Here is a 23,489-nt window from a genome sequence, read left to right as displayed (position 1 = left end):
TGCTCACAGCTGAGCCTTGGCTGAGGGCTGAGCCACTCCGCAGCCTTTTACGAGACACAGTAAATGTACTCACTGGAAGCAAAGGGAAAAACCAGAAAAATACTAATCCTGTCTTTATTTAAAATTTTGATATTTGGTTCACAATGAATTTTTTTTTTTGCGTCCATTTTGACTTCTAAATGTTGCATTGCCATATTGCTTACATCGCTGGCTGAGTTTTTTGGTGCCCTCTTAAATTTCACACCCTCGCCCCACCCCGGTGGACGCCCCTCCAGGGCGCCTTCTGGCCGGAGTGAGCAGCTTACCCGAGCGAGCGTCCGTGCGCTTCTGCTCCTGTCCCCCGCGGTGCGGAGATCCGTGCCAGGCACGGCAGACAGCCGCTGGAGGTGCCCGAGGCGCCTCTGGCTCGTGACCTACCTGGATCTGAACCACGGAGTAGGACTGTTAGGGGAGCTGGAGAAGACACAGCGTGAGTTCTGCTCCGACTTCCCGTGTGGTCTGAAGCCAGTCTCTTCTCTTCTCGCTGACTTCCTTTCTTTTGGGAAGGGAAGTGGAGAGGGAAAGAATTGTAGTTTTCCACGGTCAAATGTTCTGCTAATTCTGCTGGGCTGACGTGTCACTGTATGACTTCTTAAGAAGTCACTGACTTCATCAGATTTCTCAATTCAGTTCCTGGTAGCGAAAGAGAAAGCAAAATTGCAGGATTTTGGCTTTGGAACTTTCAAAAACTACATGCAAAAAAAGTGTTTTGTCATGTAAATGATTTCGTGAAAATAAGAAGGGACAGCGATCTCAGTGGCATCTGTCTGGGTCACGGCTCTGAAGAGGCTCAGAGATCCTTCTGACCACAGAATTGCGGGTTGCGTATATACGTGAGCTTTCCAGGTGGCTGAGAAAGAGCTTAAATCTGCTTTAAATTTTAAAATCACTGGGTAATGTTGTTACAAATGGTACATATAAACATATCCTGGGATTTTCCCAGAACGACCATGTAGTGAAGTTCATTTTTATTTTAAACATTCCCATATACAGTTACTTTAAATAAGGAGCTATTTTTAATGTGTAAAAAAAAAAAAAATGATGCTTTGATTTAATCTTGCTTAATAAGAACTTGAGCTTCCGCTCCGCTGAGGTCGTTGGAGGACATCACCTCTCCAAGGTCAAGGGGAACAGAAAGTGGAGGAGCCACACTTTGAATGGCATGTGTCTGGTCCACACAAGCCCCTTTGTTGGCCATTCTGGGAAAGGCAGGGCAGGACAGTAGGGATGCGGTCCTCTCAGTGAGGGCACGGGGCTGGCCCATCTAAGCCACCTCCCAATAGAAGACAGAGTCATGTCTTCATTCAGAACAGGACCCCCTAGGCTCAGAAGCAGAGACCCCTTCATGTTCTGTTTTATCCCCAAGGACAAACACATAGTAGGTAATCAAATATTTGCTAAATACACAAACGCATGTTAGCCCCATCTGAGCCGCAGCCTCCTGAGCGTGCACATTTCTTGATGGAATAAGTGTGATGCTGACTCTCATGTATTCTGGGAATCGAAGGAAACCGTAGCCCGCCAGTCACCTTTGCAGGGGTCTGTGCCCCAGTGGCCCTGTGGTACTCCCACGGGTGGTGCTAACATCTAGTGCTTGGGGAGCATTTACTAAGCTCAGGTACCGTGCAGTCGTCTAATCCTCCCGACAGCTCTGAGCAAGGCAGCAGACAGCGAAGAGGCAGCGAGGTCTCCCCGAGGCCACTCGGCTAGAGGTGATGGCGTTAGAACTGGGACCCATGTCTGTGTGAGTCCAGAAGCCCTTTCTCTGAATCATAACTGCTGTTGCTTGACTCTTGAATTTTGAGAAAGCATGTTGATGGGAATATTGTAATGTATAGTAAAGCAGTTCGGAGTATTTGCACTCATTGTCAATTCCCTGATTATTTCCGGAACATGGGAATCAGAGACGACTCTGTTGTACCTCCCCAGGATGGAGAAGCTCACAGTCCTGTTGGGGAAAGACAGACAGACAGACAGACAGACATTTGGCTACCTACAGTCCGTGCTGTGAACAGCGTGGAAACACTGCAGAATGATGACGATAACTCCACTGGGGAAACAGACAGGCGTCAAGGAGGAAGTGATATTTGACTGGCTTTTGAAGGAAAATACAGTTCGCTGGCCAGAGAAGGGAGGGCAGGAAGAACGTGAACTGAATTCAAAGAATTCGGAAGATGGATATTTGGAGGAAGATGTAAGAGTTCCCTGCGCCTGACAATGAGGTCATAAAGGCAGGTGCAGGTGGGGACGGTCCTTAAAAGTCTACCAGGGAGATTGGCTTTTAACCTAAGTGACTTTGATGAGGGTGAGGGTGTAATTAGTAGGTGGGCATTAGGCCCTTGTTCCTGCTGGCAGGTGGCTTGGGCTGGACTGTGTCCCTCAGTCTGAAGCGGGGTATTCTTAGCAGGAAGTCCATTCTAGAGCGCCAGCTCTTACCTGAGAGTGTGGCCCAGCGGAGGCCATCAGGAAAACTGCACAGCCCAAAGTGAATTACTGGTACCAAGGCAGTGGGCCATGGAGGGCACGAGGGCAGACATTCAGCTGGAAGTGTTCCAGGGATCTGGTGGCCGGAGTCCCTGCCAACCCGAGGTCGTCTCCGTCTGCAGGCAGAGCTCCAGGCCTGTGAAGAGACGTTTCTGACACTCGGAATCCTGACCCTGGGCGTTTCCCCTGCAGACAGACACGGCCCTGTGTCCGCGTCCGGTCTCGGGATGGGGTCAGGAGTCCACCTCGTCATCCTGCGGTCTGTGTGCTGAGTGTTTGGAAGCACCGTCCTAGTTCCTCACAAATCCTTGGCAACTTGCTAACTGCCTTGTTTGGGCTGTAGCAGACGTGGCGGAAGGACAGTGGGACGAAGGGACAGGATTTCACTCGAGGCTCCCCTTTGGAAAGAGGGGAGTCGTCACCACCAAGGATGCTGATCCATGTCAAGTTCTGGAAAAGCTCAGCTGGCTGAGGCGGAGACTCCGGTGCCGTGTGGCCTGCGGAGGTCCCAGGGCGACCTGGCGTGGTCTGCGGCGTCTCCGCGCTGTGGTTGCAACGACGCGCTCGGCGATGCCAGCCAGCTTCACCCAGCCACAGACAATCCCTTCTCGCCGCCCCTGTGCCCAGAGCTGCACCTGGCCTTAGAGTAGGTCTGAGGGTGGCCAGCAAGTGGCCAGAGGAGACAGAGGCCACTGAGGCCTGGGGCTCTGCCATTCAACACAAGTGCATTAGTGTAGGTTCAGACCACCGATATCCCCACAACGATTCTAACCAGACAGACAGAGAGGAATAAGAGCCAAGTAGCCAGGAAGGACTTAGATTTTGCTACTGCAAAGTACAGTCTTCCGTATTTCTCCCCTATCATGTCTTAGGTTCCTTAGCTTGTGTTTTCCTTGGTTCGCAGAATAGCAGTTGGTGTAATAACCTGGAAGGGGTCGTGGGCTTTGGAGCCCCACAGAGCTAGCCGCAGACCTGCCTCCCCCACTGATTAGCTGTGTGACTTTGGACACGTTACTTCCCTTCTCTGTGCCTTAGTTGTCTACCCGTCCCCTGAAACGGGCTCACTGTACATTATTCTGAGGATGATACATGGCAGACTCAGCGTGGTGACCTAGTGCGTACTAGGCGTGTGACGCAGCGCATCTCCCCCATTTGTCAGCACCCGCGCTTGGATTGGCATTTGACGTGGAGAAGACAGTACTGTGACTTCTGGGGAGGTTTCCAAACTTTACAACTTTGCGGAACTACGGGCGGTAGCCAGTCCTGCAGCTGCTGTCCAAACGGCCCCAGCCTGTGCTCCAGAGGAAAGGGTCGTGTGCCCTGGGCGTGCCGTGTGGCGTGTGCCAAGCGCCGTGCTCCGCGGGGCTGGAGCGGGTGCCCTCTGCCCGCGTGGCATCTCGGAGCGGCGTTGATGCTTAACCCTGGTTTGTGGGCGGATATTCCTTTGAAGGGAGAGCCCTGCTGACATTCCCTGGCCTCGACTGTGTGCCCCCCGCCTTCGTGAGGGCCTTGGGTGAGTCCACTCGCTCGGACCGCGCCACAGGCCTGTGGGGCGAGCACCGTGTTCATTGTTTTTAGTGACCTCCCTTTTATGGCTGAGGAGACTGCCTTTCCCCGTCTCCCCTCCTGACTCCAGAGCCGTCGGGAGGCGTGTCACTGATTCAGGTGTGTGGGTTCCTTGTTTACTTGTCTCCAGGATGACCACCTGCATGGTCAGCAGCCTGTGGCAGTGCTCTTGTCTCACCCAAAGTAAAGGGCACCTGTGACGGTGGCTCGGTGGAACTCTGGTCATCACGGCTGGCTTTCCCACAGGCAGGATTAGAGCCATGTATCGCTAATTATGGTTTTGAAAACAGCTTAGACGAGCATTTCCTAAAACAGCTCTCACAGGAGCAGCACGGCCCTGGGCTGCGCATAGGTATCCTGAGGTCGGGTACGTTTGGGACAGTTGGGTCACACATCAGGTCGACCGGTTTTCCTTTCCAGAGTTCTCGGCGCCTCCGTAGACCAGTGTGCAGCTCGAATCTCCCAGGGGAGCCGAATTTGTCGCACTTCCCGCCCACCTCTGTCCAGAGATGCCCATTCTGCTTTCCCAGAGGGCCTGTGAGACTCACGTGCTGTCAGCATGTGCTGGGGGGATTCTGGGCTACAAATTAATTAGTGAACTGAGTGAGTAATACACACAGAGGGTAGCTGGGCGCCTCTGTCCAAAACCCTTAAAAGGTACTAGTTACAGTTTTATTAACACCAGTGTTGCCTTTGACTGCGAGTAAATGCTTTTGTCGAGTTATCTTGATTAGATTTATCATTTTGGGGGGGCCAGAATGCTGCCAGGTGTGTACCTACTTTGAGGCATTTGAACAATGGTTTAGACGGAGGTCCAAGACCTGCATTTCACCTTTGCTTGTCTGCTGCCTGTGACTTCCCTCTGGTTTGCCCCCAGATGCCCTGTTAGCCCTGCTTCCCTTCTAAGAGAGGGCTCCTGGCTCCAAACAGCCCTAATCGGAAATTTCTCCCTCTTTCTCCCTCACATAGAATCAGAGCGAGTTTACACACTTGTATCTACGTTCGTATGACTGACTTTCCACCCAGAAGTTTTTTCTGTGCTCACCTGACACATTCACTCATTTATTCACTCATGTAACGATTCCCCAGAGTCAGAAGCCAGCTCCTGACAGTCAGGAGGCTGCGCTAGGCCCCGGGGGAGGCGGCCGAGGACAGGACGGTCTTGTGTGCGGGCTGCTGTCTGCAGCAGCTCTGTCCACTGAGCGACACACGGGGAACTCTCATTTCTCTAGCAGTTCCGTTAAAACAAAGTCAAAAGAAATGAGTGAAATTCATCTTAATAACACGATCTATCTCAATCCCTCCAAAATACTATCATTTCGACAAGTGATCGATGTAAAAAGTCTGACATAGCTTGCGTTCTTTCTTCATGCCAAGTCTTTGAGATCGGTGCGTACTTTGCACTTACAGCCTGTCTCGATTTGGACTGGCCGTGTTTCAAGTGATGACTAGCACAGGGGGCTATTGGGCGGACGGTGCAGGCTTAGAGAAACATAGAGAAAAGCTTGCACAGGTGCGATTTCAAACTGCGGTCAGTGATACGAAGCAGTTAAAAGGTACCTGGAGAGAAAATAGTCATAGGACGTGGGGAGGTGAGAGGTGACAGGTGGAGGTGGAGACGGAGGAGTCGGGGCGGGCGGGCCGGTCTGGGAAGAGACATTTAGGCAGAGCCTCAGAGGTGCCAGTGGGCGCTAGGAAGGCCAGGCCAGGCTGGGAATGGCACAGGCAGGACACTGTGTGGAGGGCCTGTGAGGAGAGCTGAGGGAGGCCAGCTTGTCTGGGGCAGGAGGAGGGAGGAGAGGGGCAGGGGCGAGCTCACACAGCACCTTGCAAACCCGTTAGGGACTGTGACCTCCCTAAGAAGCAGTGGGAGTCACTAAACAGTTTTCAGCAAGGGAGTTAGCTGTGCAGTTTCTGTTTATGTAAAGGGCCCCTCTGGCTGCTGGGGGACGACTTCCCGTGGGCAGCAGCGGGGAGGGCCCTGGTTGGCCAGAGCAGGAGGAGCTGTGATGCTGGGCGGGGGCGCCACGGGGCTGCGTTGCGGTGACCCCAGAGCAAGAGAAGCAATGCGGGTGGACCCTCTGTTGCTTGGGAGCCAAGGAGACAGAACGGGGTGCAGGCTTGGGGAGGGGGAGGCGTCCGGGAAAACCCCCAGGTTTGGGGGCCGAGCACCTGGGGGTGAATACCGATGAAGGTTGGGGCTGGAGATGCACATCCAGGACACCGAGGGGCACGACCAAGCAGGAGACCTGTGTCTTTTCGACAGGGGTATTCGTCGCTTTTTAAAAGTCAGTTACTTTTAAATGCAATGGCGTGTTTAGTGATTATCTCTAACTGAGGATAAGTAAGTGGCTTCCATTCCATTTTGCAGCTTATTGTTATAATTGTCACAGAAAGTATTCCCATAAAGAGATGCCTTTTTCCATAACACTTTTAAGACAACATTTAAACAGGCCTAGCGAGCATTTTTAGCAGAGATTTGGCCCGGCTTCTCTTTGCTGGTCGTACTCAGTGCTCAGAAAGCTTTGTAAACGGATGCGGCTGCAGGGACATTCAGAGCCACTCATGTGTCTTCCCCACGGGTCCGTTTTTCATCCTGGATGGCCCAGGTGGGGAACTGGAAACCCCAGGTGCACTCAAAAGGAAGCTGCCGGGAAACAAAGGAGCAGACGAAAAGTGTTCCGGACGAGAGGCTTTCACCCCAGGACTCTCGGCGCATGCTCCGTGCCCCACTTCTGTGCGCGATAAGCCACCCATGCACTTATCAGCCCGACCTGTTTACTGAGAAAGATAGGGGACTGGGAGCCTCGAGTCAGTGCCAGTGAATCAATAAAATCAAGAGATACTGTGTTTGCTTAGCGCGTTTGTCCGCAGACACTTTAATCGGCCGCTCTGTGGCAGACGCAGGGCATGCAAAACCCCATAGTTTATGCTGCTCCTTACCATTCGAGGTGGAGGGCGGCCATGTGAATAAATGAAAATACTAAAGTATTCTACATCGGTACCAGGCACAGAGGGGGCAGAAAAGTGAGAGAACTCCATCATCCCCGGGGGACTGGATGCTGGATTTGGACCCTACGGAGCAGTAAGGATTTGTTGGTCAGGGAGGGGCTTTTTGGACAAAGGGAGGTCAGACAGCCTGGCACATTAAAGGAACCAGTAGTTCATATGGCTGGGTGTGGGGACAAAGTAAATGTGGCGAGAGGTAAAGCTTTGGAGTGACAATTGCCCACAGACGTCACATAAGGCCCAACCTGACTAGAGCCTGTGGCTCCTTTGGCCCCAGAGTGATGACAGGGGCTGGAGCTGCTCATGGGGGTAGCGGGCAGCAACCAGTGCTTGTCAGAAGTGGAGAAGTAGATGATTTTGCATTGCACGTAAGCATGTTAAAGTTTTTCCTTCAGTTTTTAGAATCATCATTTTAATTCTTGCAAAAGGACAGCAAATTCATTTTTTATTTTTACTACTAAAAATAAAAAATGATCTTTCTTTGTGTGTATGTTTTCCCCAAAGTTTGAGTGATTTCCATAGGAAAGATTCCCAAAGCTGGAATTACGTGGGGTACATGGACATTTTCCTGACTCTTTATCCGCATAGCCTCTAAAGATTTATTCAAACCGATACCACCAGGAACTCTCATCGCAGTACTGTTTTCACTAGCATTAGGTGACTGTTAAAGTTTTAAAAATAATTTTAATAGGTGAAAAATCATACCTGGTTTATATTTCCTTGATTACTAGTAAAGTCAAAGATGAGACCATGTTTATTTAACTACTTGTTTTTGTTTTTGTTTTTTAAGAATTGTCTGTTCATACCATGTTGCCTGTTTATGGTGTATTCATATCTTTCTCATCAATATACCTGATCCTTTTACATATTTCTACAGTTCTCTCTCCCCATCTTTTTCTGGTTATTTTATAACCAATCTCTTGATCATTTACTTCTTGATCTACCAATATGGATGGAGTTCTAGAGTCTTCTGGAGGTCTTATGGATTGATCTTTAAGCTCCTCGACCCATCTGGAATTTTTTCTCGGTGCAAAGAGAGACTAACCGGGTTTTCTCTTCAGTTCACCGTGCATGGTTTTAGGGAACAATCTCTCCTTTCTCCATTGGCGTGCGCTGCCACCAAAAGCTTGTTTGGTCCAGTGACCCGTGTGGAAGATGCCAGGAGTGCGATAAGGCTGGCGTGGCGGGGCTTCGGACAGACACTTGATCTGACCATCTGGGCGGACTGCACAGATTCCGTGTCGGCGGACCGGGCCTGGCCGTGTCTCCAAGGCCAGCTCTGCCATCCGTTCTGCTTCCAGAACTTAGCCAAATCAGGGTCAGTCCGGTGACACGCTGGCCGCCTCCAGCTCCAGGTTGGGCAGTCCCTGTTGGGGAGAGAAACTGGATCGCACTTCTCTGTGGCGGGGGCTCATCGGTGTGTCTCTCGGTGAGTCAGGGCCTGAGGGAGACCACCCACTGAGGCTCCCACCAGCGGCCCAGAGTCTCAGCGCCATACGCAGTCTCTCCCTCGGAACGGGAGGTGAGGCAAGGCTCTACTCACAAACAGTGCGAGGAAATTTGCTCATAGCCTACTTCGAAGTAGCAGCTGAAGCCACCTCCACCGCCTCCGGGTTCCTAGAGCACTGCTGTCATTCCAGACCACGTGAGTTGCGAGTTGTCGAGTTGTCGGGGTGGCGTGGTCACGAGTCCATTCTCCCTCTGCTGGGATTAAAGAGAGAGGTGGGCCCTGGCTCATTTGTTTATACAGCCTCAGGGCCTACTGCAGGGTCTGACAGAGAAGGCGCCTTTGTGGAGTGGAGGAGTGAATGATGAGGGAAAGTGGCTGGCTTCTCCGGCTCTTCCCACAGCTGGGAATCCTACTGTGGGCTGTGGCAACTGCTTTTGGACTGCTGGTATTTCTCTTTAATAAAATCCCAGAAAACTTGACTTTAATATCGTCTTACTTGAGGATTTTTTCCTAATTCCTGGCTTTATTTTTCATCAAGTACATGTTATAGTCACACTCTTGAGTCTTTACAAACATATTTTCCAAAACCTTGGTTTATGTTGGAGTGAGAGAAGAAATTTCACATTCGAAAAAGATTTGCAGTTTGTAATATATGTTGCCACTGTTTCTGGTCATATCTGAAATATTTCAGTCCTTGATGTGGGGGCAAAAACAAGTTTATCTTATTCTTTAACTTTACAAAATCCTGCGATAAAGTGAAGCTGTTGCCTCGTGGGGGTACCTCGGAGGGAGGGCGCCCTGAGGTGGGAAGGGGACATGCCACGCAGAATCTTGGCTGCGTGTCCTGAAGGCTGGCACAGGCCATCAGCTGTGGCAGGGCCGATCCCAGAGCCCGAGGGAAGCCCTGCTGCCCTCTCACCCGCCCAGTGTCCTTGCCCTCAGCCGGGCATGGGCGGCCCCATCAACCGAGGCCCTGGCCCTTCCCCGCCAGTGTCAGCAGTGCGGCCCCCAGAGGATCTGCTCCCAGCCCTGCCCACGCACCCGGATGTTGACAGGGGCATGGCTCCAGCGCCAGCTTTAGTGGATTGTCTCATTGCTTTTAAAATAATGACCGTGAGCGTGGGCTGGCAAGGGCAGTGACATCACTTTCCTGCAATTCTGGGTCAGTTCCTGCTGCTTTTCTCTGCATCCTTGAACCACTGAACCCCATGTACTGGTGGGTCCCTGTCCTGGAAGGTCGCTAGCATGCTCGCATACCCGTCTCATGCTGTGGGGAGCCAGGGCAGGGAGGTCAGAGGGTCTGGGTTTCAGGTCCCGTCCCGGCTTGCTGTGTGAGTGTGGACACGAGCTTCGCTTCTCTAGTCCGAGTTCTCTTATTTGTATGATGGTGGGGCCACCTCAGTGGCATGGTGAGGACCAGCTGGGATCTTCCGTCAGCCAGAGCAAGGGGGAGATGACGGCAGAAATTCCCCTCCCACTCTGTCAGCAAGTGCGTGCCCTGGCAGGGGACGGCGTCTGCTTCGAGAAAGGGGCACCTTTCCCTTGGCACAAGGGCACGCCCGGCTTTCCACGCTGCGTGCTCTTAGGGCCACAGCAGCCCGGAGTGGGTGCCTTTTCCGGTACTCCCGAAGGTGCTTGCGAGGCCCCATCCTGCCAGTTTACCCTCGTCATATTTTCTCACAGTGGACCGGGCTCACTTAGAATGATTTTGACTTTGAGTTTGTCACTGTTTTAACAGACCTGTAAGTCCTCAACGTATAAATGGTCAGAAAGGGCCATTCCTGGGTCACAGAGTGGGATGGTGGAGACTAGAGCCGAGTGATTCCTTCCCTCCTGCCTTGATCTCACTTTGAAGGGTGCCTTGTGGGTAAGGGATTCTGTCTTCTCAGCCGTGGAACCTAGAGCTTGTCTGTCCTTCCCTGGAGACCTGGCTTTCCGCTCAGCTCTGAGGCCCCCGGTCCTGGGGAAGGGGAAGGCTGCTTTGCAACTGGTGGGTCAAGACCTCCTCACGCACAGTGGCCTCTAAGCGCCGTCGCTCTGTGCTGGTGCGTCCTGGAGCCCCGACGACAGGGTGACTCCTGAACCGAGTCGGGAGCTGCCCGCCCGAGCCCCCGTCTGTACCCCGCGGTTACTGCCTCAGCCTCCTGTCCCGGTCAGAGGTGGCATCTTCCCACAAGGCGGCGGGTGTCCAGTAGACTCACACCGCCAGGGGTGGGCGATGGCGTGGCTGGACTCTGTCCCCTCATGTCGAGGAGGTCCCTGGGCAGCACCTCTCCCAGAGTGCGTGTGCAGGGGTGGTGTCACACAGCTATCACACGACCCGGCAGGAGCACCGTCCTCCTGATGGACGTGTGGGGGCATTCAGATGAATTTCGACCTAAATTTTGAGGTGCCGGGTTAGAAAATGCCAAACCAAGAAGGTTTAATTTTAAGATTTACATTTTTAAAAAGCAAAAGCGAAGAGAATCGTACAGAAAGGAAAATATCGTAATGGAAAACTCCCTGGACAGGGAGACGAGGCGGGAAGGTGGCGGTGGTGACAGAGACTGCATTTCACAGACGCCCAGGCTGCCAGGCCGTGACCAGCACCTGCTGTCATTATCTCCGGGAGCTCCCGCAGCACCTCAGGGAGGTCGTTTCTGTGCTCCTGCGATTGTGCAGCTGAGATAAGGGGGGCTAGAGCAGTTAAGCCAGTCTGGGCGTACGGGAGAGGTTTGAGTTAGGCCTCAGGTCTTCGTGTGCCTCTGACTCATTTTCTGTTGTGGGTGAGTGACTATCTATGGACCTCAAAGATCCCATCTGGAAAATGAATCAGTTGGACCCCAGGATCTCTTTTCAGCTCTAACGTGCTCTGATCCCTACGATTTGCATCTTGCTGAAGAAAACGGTGCCTTTCTGGTGCCCCATTTGTGAATGGTGTTGCTGCACAGCCAGAGCGCGTGTGCCAAGAGCCAGAAGATGCCTTGTCAGTAGGTGGGAAGAGGTCTGGAATAGGGGGCAGGACCCCCACGGTTTATTTTCAGCTTCACCACCAAGCGGCGGGGTGACCTTGGGCAGGTTGGCTCTTCTGAGCCTCAGTTGCCCACCTGTGGAACAAGAAGGTTGTCCTGGGTGGTCTCCAGACCCCTTCTAGCCCCGACATCGGGAGGAGGATGCCGGCCCCATTCACCGCTGACGAAGACACCCAGGGGCAGCTGCCAGTCAGGATTAGACTCACCTGAAGCACGCATGTCCTTCCTAACAGATTCCTGCACACAAGAAGGTTGTCCTGGGTGGTCTCCAGACCCCTTCCAGCCCCGACATCGGGAGGAGGATGCCGGCCCCGTTCACCACTAAGACACCCAGGGGCAGCTGCCACTCAGGATTAGACTCGCCTGAAGCACGCATGTCCTTCCTAACGGAGTCCTGCACGTCAGGCGAGCATTTCAGACTTTTGGGAAAGGCTCTGACATGAGAGCACGTGGGCCCTCTTCTTTCTGATCGATAGCAAGCTGGGTTGTTGTCATAGCACCTAAACCAGGTGACACACCAAAGAGCCTCGTTGGTGGTAGTGTCGATGTACGCACCGCCCAAACCTGCAGGGAATTTTTATGAGTTGATTTGCGCCGAACTGATGACAGTTGCTGGGAAGCAGGCTCAGGTGCTCCAGAGAGTGACAGTTTTGCATCTTTTATGCATTTGGAACGTAAGGAAGGTTACACGAGGGGGGAAGAAAGCAGGGTGGGTGGACGACAGGACAGTTAACGAGGGTCTGCGCTCTCTTGAGGGCGGTTATGCTTATTTCAAAGGTCGTGTTAACCTAGACACACAGAAACACGGGACACGGCTGGCTTAAGGCACAGATAAACCTTTTACTAAAATACTTACAGGCCCGGCGTGTGACTACCCACCATGACCTCCCCATCAGGAATTTAGGATCAGGTCACCCTGGGAGGTTCCTTTCTGGCACTGGACTTCTCGGTTGCATTACAGAGCTCCTTTTGTCGTCCACGTAGGAAAGGCTTTAGCTCATCTCTGGTGTGCGAGGTCGCCCAGGCCTGAGTTCCCAGGAGAGCCAGTGCCAGGGCAAGTCCTGTGGCCGAGTAGAGAGCCACTGTGGCTGCTCTGCAATTTGCATGTTTTTCCTTCATGCATTTAACTAGCGTGAGGACCCCAGTTTTTTGTCAACACTCATCCTCGCCCCCCTTTCCCACAGCCATATGAAAACAGCTCAGAGAACAAGCTCTGTGCAGTGATAAAATCAGCAGAGGCTTAGAGATCATATCAGCTCTGGAGAAACTGGTCTGCTTCTTTACCCAACAAAGCCAGAAAGGCTGTTTGTGTTCTGTGAGTCAGGTCCAGAGCAAAAGGAATACACAGAAAAAGATGATTATGGTGTTTTTAAAACCTGCCCTTTCCTGCCCAGCCCGAGACAATATTTACAAAGCAGACATGCAAACAAGCAGACCTTCTTTTCAGGTTTAAATGGCCTCGTGAGCCAGGCTTGGCCCGTGCCCAGTCCTTGCCCAGCACCGAACCCGGTATTTAGAGAGCACATCTGCTGGCCGGCTGAGCCTGCCTTCCCGTGTGGTTACGGTGCGGTCGGTGAGTCCGAACCAGTGTTGCTCTTACGTGAAGAGGAGACAGACCCCTTAGACGGGGAAAGCTGCTCAAGGGTGTCCAGGGGTGACGTTGCTTAAATACGTACAGACATGAAACCAGGTATAAATTCCTTCAGCCTGGAGTTTGTGTACAGCTGTAAATCTAAAACAAATTTACAGATGATATGCAAACAAAACTAACATGAATGAAATTCACATTGTCAACATTAACTCAATAGGCCACATCTAAATCTCTGCTGTCGGACTTAATGGGAAAAGTTTTATGTCTATGTTTCACATTTCACGTGTTAGTGTCTTGATTTGTTTGATTTTGTGCACGGAGGCCTTTGTTTTAGTTCTCATGTATCATTTTTTCCCCAGTTTTTAATACAACTCATTTTGAGCCACGAAGCCATCATTTTATGAAGCCTATTGCTATAGAAGAAAAGTTCTTAATATGTAACACTAAAAAAAAATTGTAATGCTGGTTAATGAATATTCTCCATCGTGTGCTGACGAGGGCCTTATAATGCACCTGCAACCAGAATATCATACAAAACAATTTTTGGGGGAGAATGGCAGGCCCATGTCAGCACGTGCCACGTGACGACTCTGTTCTTCTGCCACTTATGCCGATGACTGCGGACGCTTCCGCATCATCTGCTCTCGATCCGGTGCAGGGTGTTCACGGGTGCAGATACAGGCGTTGAAAGCGCGTGCGGCACTTCATTAGAGGGTGCTCATCCCGGTGACCCGAACAGCTTGTTTGAGCCCGAGCAGATATGTTCGTAGGGGTCCCTGGACCCCAATTTTGAAAAGTCTTCTGGAGGGAAGCCCATGGCGAGTGCCCACAGAGGGAGAAGAGGTCTCCCCGCAATGCGGGGTGGCCCGGGAGGGCAGTTTTCTTCCAGGAGCCAGGGGACTGAATGGATCCATTGAACCATTTACTCACCGCACATTTACTGAATTCCGTCTTTTCGTCTGCCTCGCGTGGGGCACAGGGCAAAGGGCAGCGGCGCGGTCGGTTGGGCTGCTTCCCCGGACGGGGGCGTGGGGCCTTCGAAAAGCTCGTTGGAGGACTGTCAGCCCCAGGAGAGAAGGAGTGCCCTCTGCACAGTGTCCTGCTGCGTGGCCCTCTGTGCTTTCCACTTTGCTTTTTGAGTGACCTCTGGCCATTTCCAGGGATCAAATCCTAAAAAGGATAGTAACTTGCCACTTTTAAGAATAGTCTCAAGAATGTGCTGCCAGATTCGAAGGCAACTCCCCAAAGAATGGCATTGGAATAAGTCCCCGGTCCCTCCAGAGGGTGTGTGGGATGAGACGCCGACCATGGGGATGTGCAAGTTTGGGCGTGTGTCTGACGGAACAGCCTCGGTTTACACAGGAACCAGCGCAATTAGAAGGGCACGACTTGGAAACCTCGGGGATATGATTTTTTTCCAAGTAGGAGGGAAGGATCCAGATCTCGCCGGCTCTGGGAGCTCCAGGAGTTAAGGGCAAGATGATAAACATGTCAGAATGACTTCTTTATTTCTATTTATAATCTTTGCCGTACAGCTAGCTCAGTGGATGGTGAGGTGCTTTTTCCAGTGTAGAAACTTTCCTTGGCCGAGGAGAGCAAGAATAAATACTTTTCCTGGGGTGAGTCCATTACCGGTGCCCTCTTTCCAATATCCCTCCAGACAGAAAGCTGCGCCTGCACATCCGGGCCAGCTACGCGAGACCGCGACTCTGCTAAGCAAAGCCGTCGCAGGGCTGTTTCGCGGTGAGACGTCAGTGCCATGCTTTTTCCAAAGGTGCGATGGCGGCCTGTGGATGTGGGGTCAGTGTGTGTGGTAACCCCGAAGAATCGGTCTGGTCTCGCCGACCAGAGAGGGGACAAAAGAGGCCTGCCACACTTTCCCATCGCAGCAGGGCCCGTCACCCTAAATGCTTCCTCCTCCGCGTCACCATTCCACGGCAGTGAAGCAAGCCAGACCAGCCGCCCCAACACTCCCCAGGGAGGGGAAGCTCTGATGCCCCAGGACCGGGCCTTGAGGGAGGCAGGAGGGTTGTTTGATGTTTCCTCTGGCCCCGCTCCTCCTCCCGCTCCCGAGCCCCCTTCAGGCGGATGCCCACGCCCACGCCCACGCCCACCATCACGGTCCTGTTGCCCCTCCTGCTGGCCTCCTTCCTGCGGCTCCTGGGCCCGCCCTGCACTGCCCCACAAAGGAGCCACCCTTCCCGGCCCAGGGCAGGCTGCAGCTCCTCTGGGAAGTCTTTCCCCGTCGCTCCGTGTCTCAGCGTCTCCTGTCTTGGAACCCTGCACAGCCTGCACCGAAAGCACCTCTGGCTCTCTCCGCTGGATTTCAGCTCTTCTCCTTTAGTCTGTGGGAGGAGGGGTCGGGACAGGGCGCTGGGTGAAATGGGCGCTGGAGAATACCGCGTCCCGTGTCTGCCCAGCCCCAAGCACAGCATGGGCACGGCCAGGGGACCCAGCCGTCCCTGTGGTTAGGAACCTGCCACAGGGACTGCAGGCGACGTAGAAGGGGCGGCCCCCTCTCCCCGTGGCTTCACCAGACGGATGTTACTTAAATGCCGGGAGATAGTAAAGAGAAATCTATGATTATGTTTTTATGTTTGTGATACGTACTCTGCCTACAACCAGAAAAGAATGGAGCTGGCTGACAGTAAAGGCTTTGCGATAAGGCTGTGTATAGAAATATAAATTGAAAGCCGTGTAGCGTGAGGAAGGAGCAAAAATCATGATGCATTAGCTAATGTGATTACATAGGGCTTGGAATTGGGGGTGTGGAAGGCCGTGGGGCAGGCCGCCCTGCAACATGAGGGGTCTGTCATTGGAGAGAGAAGAAGAGAGAAAGTGGTTTAAATAATTGGAGACTGCTTATGGGAGAATAGGATTTTTATAAATACTATGTGAGCAAAGGCAGAGAGCATTATGGGACGATTCAGGGGTGAGGCGTGGCTGGATGTGAGGATTTGGGTGCTTGTTGCAAAGATAAACAAGGTCCTTAATTTAGGAAGCTGTGGTGGTAAATTCTGGCTTTATTCTTAAAGATTGTGTTTGGTCGTCTCAGAAATAATTTTGGTTTCTGGGTCAGTTTTCAGATAATATTGAATTGTTCAGTGTGATGTGTGGCTTGCTTATATGCCCTGCCTGCTGTGAAAAATGTCCTGTGCAGAGCACAAACGTTTCAGCAAGGAGGTGCTGCCCGTCACGGTCACTCAGGGCCCCAGGCTGGCGGGGGCCCTCCCTGAGCACGTGCCTCCGCAGGCACAGAGAGCCACACACTGGTGCTTAAAACTTCACGGGTGGACAGATGTCACTCCTACTCACCATTCACCCAGTCAAGTCACATGACTGCGCCTACCTTCAAAGGGGACAGGAGGTACAAACTTGCCATGGCCCAAACGAGGGGCAAATCAGTATTTGTGGGCGGTTTTATGTTTGGCAAAGCACTGGATGCTTGGAAGCACTTACCGTTTGCCCCCAGACAAGTATGAATGTTCCCACTTTCCCAGCAGCTGTGTTTGCGTCACGACGGACCCCCGGACGCAAGGCCGTGGGGAGCATCTCCCTGACGCCAGAAGCGCCCCGTGAGGCAGCCGCGACCCAAACTGCCGCCAGTGCTGCTCGCTGGGATTGCGGAGCGGGTGAAGAAGGGTCGCCTCGTGCCAATCCCGTGATTATTGGTAGCTTCTGGAAGAGCTGGGTGAAAGGACCGGGTCTGGGGCTCGCAGAGAAGGAGAGCTGGGATCGATCAGTCTCGTCTCACGTGGGAGCAGGAAGACAGTTGCCAGGCCCTTGTCATCCTTGGGCAGTCGTACCTCTCGGGGGGTGTCACAGTAGCCGGTGAAGGGACTTGTCTGCAGAGATCCACCAGAGGCTGGATTCCATCCCCCGTCCCGTGTGCACTGCAGAGGTGGCGCGTGGCTCATAAAGGGTCATCTTGTGTCTGCCGAGTCCTGGTGTAAAGTGTCTTCTCTGATGGCCCCACCCAGCCTGGGCACCTTCGTCCCTCTGTGGTTGCACCAGGCGGCACATCTCTGAAGCCATTTTCCGAGTTTCCACGGGCTATCCAGAAAGACTGTGGAACAACTTGCCCAGCCAGTTCTTTCCGAAAATACCCGCTCCTATTTTTAAAAAGGCAGGATTATATAATTCTGAGACCGGCCCACCCTTCTCCTTTCTTGCCCAGAGGCATGGCTGTCACTGTGTGGTTAGGATCTCAGAAAGCCACAGAGAAGCGCGGGGTTTGGAATCCTTGGCCTCGTAAGCCAGGAGTTTGAATTCATTCATGGCAGGGTCGGGTCCTGTCGAGAGCAGCGGTCACTCGTAGGGATGGTCCCAGGCGTCTTGCTAGGTTCAGGTGGCTGAGCTTTGCTATATTCGGGAGGCCGGTGGCTGCAGTTCAGAAATTGCTTTTCCCCCGGGATCTTCGCCCTACCCATCGATGTCTTGGTCGAGACGAGATGTCACCTGGATTGAGGGCTCTGGTGCAGCTCCTCAAATTTCCATCTACTGAGGCGACTGCAAGCGCGTCCTGTGCTTTTCTCCCTTGTTCTCTGTAGCTTCCGTGATGAGAAGTTGGGGGTGTCGATCACGTAGAATGGGGTTGGTTTTTTTCAGCTATGTCATTTTAAGAGGAGAGAAAAGAACCTCCTCTTAACGCAGAGGACAGGGGAGGGACTGCAGGAACATTTAGGGGTGCTGTCCGTACATCGGGCCTGTGCAAGGCGCTTCTGTACATTATTTCATCGCCCCTCACAGTAATCCTGGAGGGACAGGCCTTGATCACTCTGTTTTGAGGATGAGGAAGCTGAGGCTCAGGTCGAGTGACTTGGTCACTCGGCCTCCTTAGGGCAGCGTCAGGATTCAGAGGCAAGTCTGAAACTGCTGGACTTCTGTAGGTGGCCTGAGGATTGGATTGTGGCCACCGCAGACCGCTCAGCATGACGAGAGGGGGACAGCGGAGTGACGAAGCCTTTCTCCTGCTCCTTGTTAGCTCGGCCTCTTGTCCAGAGTCATAGCTTCAGTGCAAAAATGTGCCACCTTTTGTGTGAGTGTGAATGTGTATGAGTGTGTGTGCGCGCACGTGCATGTGTGAGTGCGTGTGTGTGTCTCTTTTCCCTGGTTGATTTTCCTTCACGTAATCTGGCGTTTTCTTGGGCAGCAGCATCCCATGGTCGTGCTGCTACCCGGAATGGTTGGAGGGAAGTAGGCAGCCTGGTTCCTTCTAAATGTCAGGGTCACATGTCTCCCCAGCTGCCACAAACATCCGTGCAGAACCTGAGTCCTCTTCCTTGGCCGGCGTAACGTCCCTGGGGCCTGGTGGAACAGGGCATCCTTTGTATTCACAGATCTCCATGCTCTCTCGAGGCCTCTTAGGAACCTGATTTTGGCAGGTCAAGGTCCTTGCCTCAGCCTACCCGAACCACAGTTGTGATCACCAGACACAGGGAGCGGTGGGTGTCCGTGAGGGATGTGCAGTCAGGAGGGCTGGCGACTCCACTTACCAGCTGTGCGACCCGAACACCTCCCTGAACTTTCTGAGCCTCAGTTTGCTCATCTGTAAAATGGGGTGATGATAGCTGCTGAAAGCATGGGCCGTAGAAGCCGACATGTCTGGATTCGATTCCCAGAGACTAGAGAACTAGGTAACTTTGGGCACATCCCTCAGCCTTTCGCAAACTCAGTTTTCTCACTGATAGAACGGAGGCCGTGATGGTACTTAACGCGCTGGGTCGCTGTGCGCATGAATGCATTAAAACGTGGGAACACGTCCGGTGGTTTTGGCATGTAATAAATGCCTGGTAAGCGTGGGCTGTTACTGTCACATTGTGATTGTTATCTAGCCTATGGGGTTGCCGTGAGGTTCAGGTAAACCGGTGATGTGACAGTGTCTGATACGGAGTTTGGAATAAACAGGCGCTTTAAAATAGTTAAGTCTGGTCTTCGTCGTAAGGATGTAAAAACCTCTGAGAAGGCAGCAGTTAGGAAGGAACTGTTCAGCCTCAGAGTTCTGTCCGGCCAACGTTTCCGGAACGTTTACCGAATGCCCACTGCGCCCCAGCTCCGTGCCGGTTGCTCAGACTCTGGAGATGAGCCCCACGCATCCCCGAGCCCCGTGGAGCATGTTACGTCACGGGAACAGCCGCTGACTGTGTGACGTGAGGACGGAGATGACTTAGTGTGACGAGGGAGCAGGCGCATGAGGACCGCATTCCTCTGGCTTATCGTATTCAGAAAGTTCGCTTTCCTTATTTTTCCCCAGTGGTTTCATCTGCTAGTGCTGTGAGTGCCCACAAAGGTGACACGAAAAAGGGTCACACTAAGAAGTTATGACGCACAAGCAGCTGAGAGCCTCGGAAAGAGTTTGAGCAGGAGGAAAGCGTGAGCGCGTTTGCGGTTTAGAAGGTGACTCTGGCAGCTGCATGGGTTGGGTGGGAGGTGGCAGATGACGGCCGGGGGAGCAGCTTGGAGGCTTTTCCCATCCACCAGGTGAAAATAACAGAGACTCAGATAGGGAGACAGGTTCCAGAGGGCTGTAAGAGATAGACAGGCTTCATCCCAGAGGACAGGCCGACAGGGCCGCTGCTTGGTCAGGGGGTGAGCTGGACCAGTGAGAGGGGGCGAGCACGAGGTCTTCTGGGGAGCAGGGGCACTTACCTCTTGCGGGCCCCTTCCTCTCCGTGGGATTTCCTCTCGTGGGCTGCCCTGGACAGGCCCATGGCTCATGGAGCAGAGTCGGGGCTCAGAGGCGATGGAGAACCCTCTTGAGGTCCGGCCGTGGGTGGCAGATCCCCGAAGGGGGACTCTGAGGGAAGTCCCCAGGTGGGTCTGTCTGCCTCACTTTGCGATTAGAAGGGATGCAAGTCCAGAGGTCATGGGGACGCTCTTGAACTGCTTGGAGACCACCATGTTGGACGGCCACCATGTGCCATTGGGCAGGAGAAGAGGGGCGTGGCCAGCTTCCTTTTCCTCTTGCCTATTGCGGCCTGAGACCGGCCTCATGATTGGGCTGTTTCATCCTCAAGGTGAGAATGAAGGGAAGTGTGCTGTGCTGTCCAAACCTGTCCAGATCTTCCCTGTCCCTGGTATTTGGTGGGTCCGACGGTGCCTGAAGAAGCACCCTGTTGACGGCGACAGATGCTTTCAGACAGGGCTGAAACCTCGGTCCGCCTGGTACATGGCCACCTGGCTCCAAGGAGGGCCTCCCATCCATCAGTCAGGCCCAGCGCCCACCCGCGGCCCGGCTCCCGGGAGAAGGGGTGGCTGCTGGCTGAATGCACGTGCCCGCTGATGCCCGCCCCGGGGCTGCCGCCTCCGAGACTTCGCTGGAAGTGAGGGCGACTGATGCTCGGGATGACCTCACGGTATTTTCATGGTCTTCTCATGTGCGTAGTCACAGCCCTGTCCCTTTCCAAGCCAAACGCAGCCTGGGCCAGGCCTCAGGTCTCTGAAACGGGGGCCAGGTTCTCCTTGGCGTGGGGCAGGGAGCCTCCCTTCAAGCACCTGCAGCTGGTTCTCGCGGGGCTCTGTGTGCGCCAGCCCCTGTCCCCCCCTCGATTTCCCACAGGGAGGAGGGAGACTGTGGGCAAGCCCGGCGCAGACAGTGCTCCCCTGACGTTCGCCCTGTCGCTGCCATGTCGGGGGCGCTGCTCGCCCGGGGAGGGCGGCGGAGTGAGGGGCGCGATGTGCGTCACCGTGAGCATGGCTCCCCGGCCAGCAGTCTGGTTTATTTTCTCCTCTCCTGTTTGTGGCGCAAAATGGGGACATTGCCCTTTGAGAGCGCCCCTTCCCCCACACGCTGCCGTGTGGTTTCTGTGCCTTGACTGACTTCCATCTGCTGCCACACAGGGCACCGCACTGTTCAGCTTCTCAAACAGATGGTCGGGAATGGGAGCCAGGTTTGGGAGGCCGTCAGACGCAGGGAGAACATGGTGCTGGGTGGGCGTCAGGGGCCAGAAGCCGGCCTTGGCCGAGCTGCGGAAGGGTTGTGTGAGCCCAGGGGAACCGCTTACCCTCGCCCGGCCTCAGCCACCTGCACATCCGAACAGCAGCGGCAACAGACCCCGAGCCTTATGCGTGTCAGAGCGGGAGCGGCCCGGCTCTGGGAAGGGGACGGGCAGAGCAGCCGGCCTGAGTCCCCCGCCGAAGGGAGAGCATGCCTGTGTTTACTCCTGCGGGGAGCATCAGCCCATGTGGTTTTCCAGACGTTTGTGTGTGTTAATTCCTGTTAAGTACAAGTCATTTCATTGATGGCAGACAGCTTCAGACACACTTGGACTCCCCAGAGGGTTGGCCAGCAGCAAAGCACCTGCCTGTATGAGAGCTGTGGGAGGTGACGCCATCAGCCAGGGGCATCCGACCTGGCATCCAAGGGCCACCAACACTCAGGGCCCCACTGGCGACCACGGAGGCCTCCCGATGTGCCCCGCTTCTGCCCTCGAGCCCCAGAGATTCAGTGCCCTGTCCTCTCCTCCAGCCCCGGCACACCCATACCACCCCCAGCCTCTGCTGCTCTGAGACCAGGGGAGATGCTGTTTGCCATCTCAACTCCGACGACGTGCCCCTGCCAAGCCACGTCTCAGTAAGCCTTAGCGGGTCGAATCATTTTTACGAGGGTGAGGGAGATGATAGGAATGTTCAGTGAGCTGTGTGTTTGGACTGAGGTCAAGATGAGGGGACCTCCAGAGGGTGAAATGATGGACACGAGGAAAAGCCCACCGAGCTTGGTCCGTGCACACGCACAACGAGCAGGCCAGGTGCGGAGATGCTCAGGTCTCATGGACTCCCCGGGACTGCACCCTGGCGAGTGGCAGAGCTGAGGCAACCTCCACCTGCAGACTCCAGACTCTCCGCAGCATGTCACAGGTGGCGTCTGGCACATGTGACCGCGGACTTGGCATGTCCAAAGCACTGGACGGATGCTCCCTCCTGGGGGCCGGGGAGAGCAGTTACGTTTCGTCTTGCTCACAGACTCAAGGCAGCGTGGCCGTGAAGGCGCATTTAGGGGCCCTGAGAAAGGGCGTTCTGTTCGATCAGTGCTGTCTGCCAGGCACCTGGGAGGGAAGCGGGGTGTTGGCTTCACCCCTGGCTGACTGCTCAGGCGTCCCAGCGGCGCTGTTCACCCCCAGCTCTCCCGCCCCCCCCCGCCCCCGCTGTGCTTTCTCCGTGTGCTCTGTTCACCTGCTCTGGGCCTCCGGAGGCCCTTGGTCTCCTCTTGTTTGGGCCTCAGACCCCGTCTTTCAGGCTTCTGGTTGGGAATCCCCGCAGGGAAGTCACCTCTGTCAGCATCTCAGCCGCCGCCCCTGCTGCCCTCAAGGATTCCGCCTGTTTCCTCTGTCCTCGGGTCCTAGGACCCACGTGGACCCCTCCCCAGTATCTCCTGCTCAGACCCACAGCCACCATCCTCCTGGGCACTGGGAGCTGCCCTGTCCCCTGCCCTCAGAGACCTCGTATTTACCGTGACCCAATAGAGCTGGAGTTTCTGCCTTCCATTTTGGTTGGGGGCGGAGAGGTGTGTGCACCGGCCTCCCCTCCACTGCATGCTGACATCAGCAGCCTGGCCCAGCTTCCCTGGACGGGCACTGGTCCTCTCATCCTGGCTCATTGCTCTGGTTTATACTCATTGAGAGTTTGAAAGGCCATCACTACACAGGAAGGATGCGATGTCTTTAATCTTTGACTCTTCTGAACTCTTCGAGCTGGGGAGTGGGCGTTTGTGTTTTGTGGTGAGCAGATTCAATGAGCCCAGCTCAAAAAGTGACCTCCCTGGACCTGTGGAAGGAGCAGGTGGGTCCTACCTGTAGGCCCAGCTTTAATCAAGTTGGCTAGGGCAAATGATGTTCTGGAATGTTCTCTGCCTAGATGTTGCAGTGCTGCTCTGCTGTCCATTGGGCTTGTGTGAATTCCCCATCAGCCAGAGAAGGAAGGAGGAGTAATGGGCACCCCATCCGCTCACATGGCTTATCTTCTGGCCAGCACAGCAAAGCTGCGGTGTGGGTGTGGGACCTCTTGGCACACTCTGGTTGCAGATGAAGATAGGTACCGTGTGGGCACTGTATCACTGTGTGTGCGCGTGTGTGTGTGTGCGCTCATCGAATCTCTCACAACAGCACTGTGCTGGCATTCCCTTCAGTTTACAAATGAGGAAGCTGAGGCTCAGGAGGTTGACCAGCGTGTCTCAGGACTCACACTGGTAAATGCCTGAACCAGGATTGAAATGTAAAACTCGTATCCGCTTCCCCCACCTTCCAGAAGCAGGCGTTATTTTGCCCTCTCGGTTTTGGAAATGTTACTAACGGTTTCCAGGACAGGGCTGGGCGAGGACAGCCTCTGTCTGACTGCTCCGTGA

General features: G+C 54.0%; 1 protein-coding gene across 9 annotated transcripts in view; it reads left to right on the top strand.

The window, feature by feature from the left end:
• CEMIP (cell migration inducing hyaluronidase 1) overlaps positions 1-23,489 on the top strand; it is a 164,817-nt gene that overhangs the window by 42,187 nt on the left and 99,141 nt on the right. The gene's annotated exons all lie outside the window — the stretch shown is intronic.

This window comes from Pteropus alecto, unplaced genomic scaffold, assembly GCF_000325575.1.
Source record: "Pteropus alecto unplaced genomic scaffold, ASM32557v1 scaffold60, whole genome shotgun sequence".
Classification (NCBI taxonomy): domain Eukaryota; kingdom Metazoa; phylum Chordata; class Mammalia; order Chiroptera; family Pteropodidae; genus Pteropus; species Pteropus alecto.
Note: the sequence above shows the minus strand (reverse complement) of the source record. Positions and strands in the feature narration are given on the sequence as shown.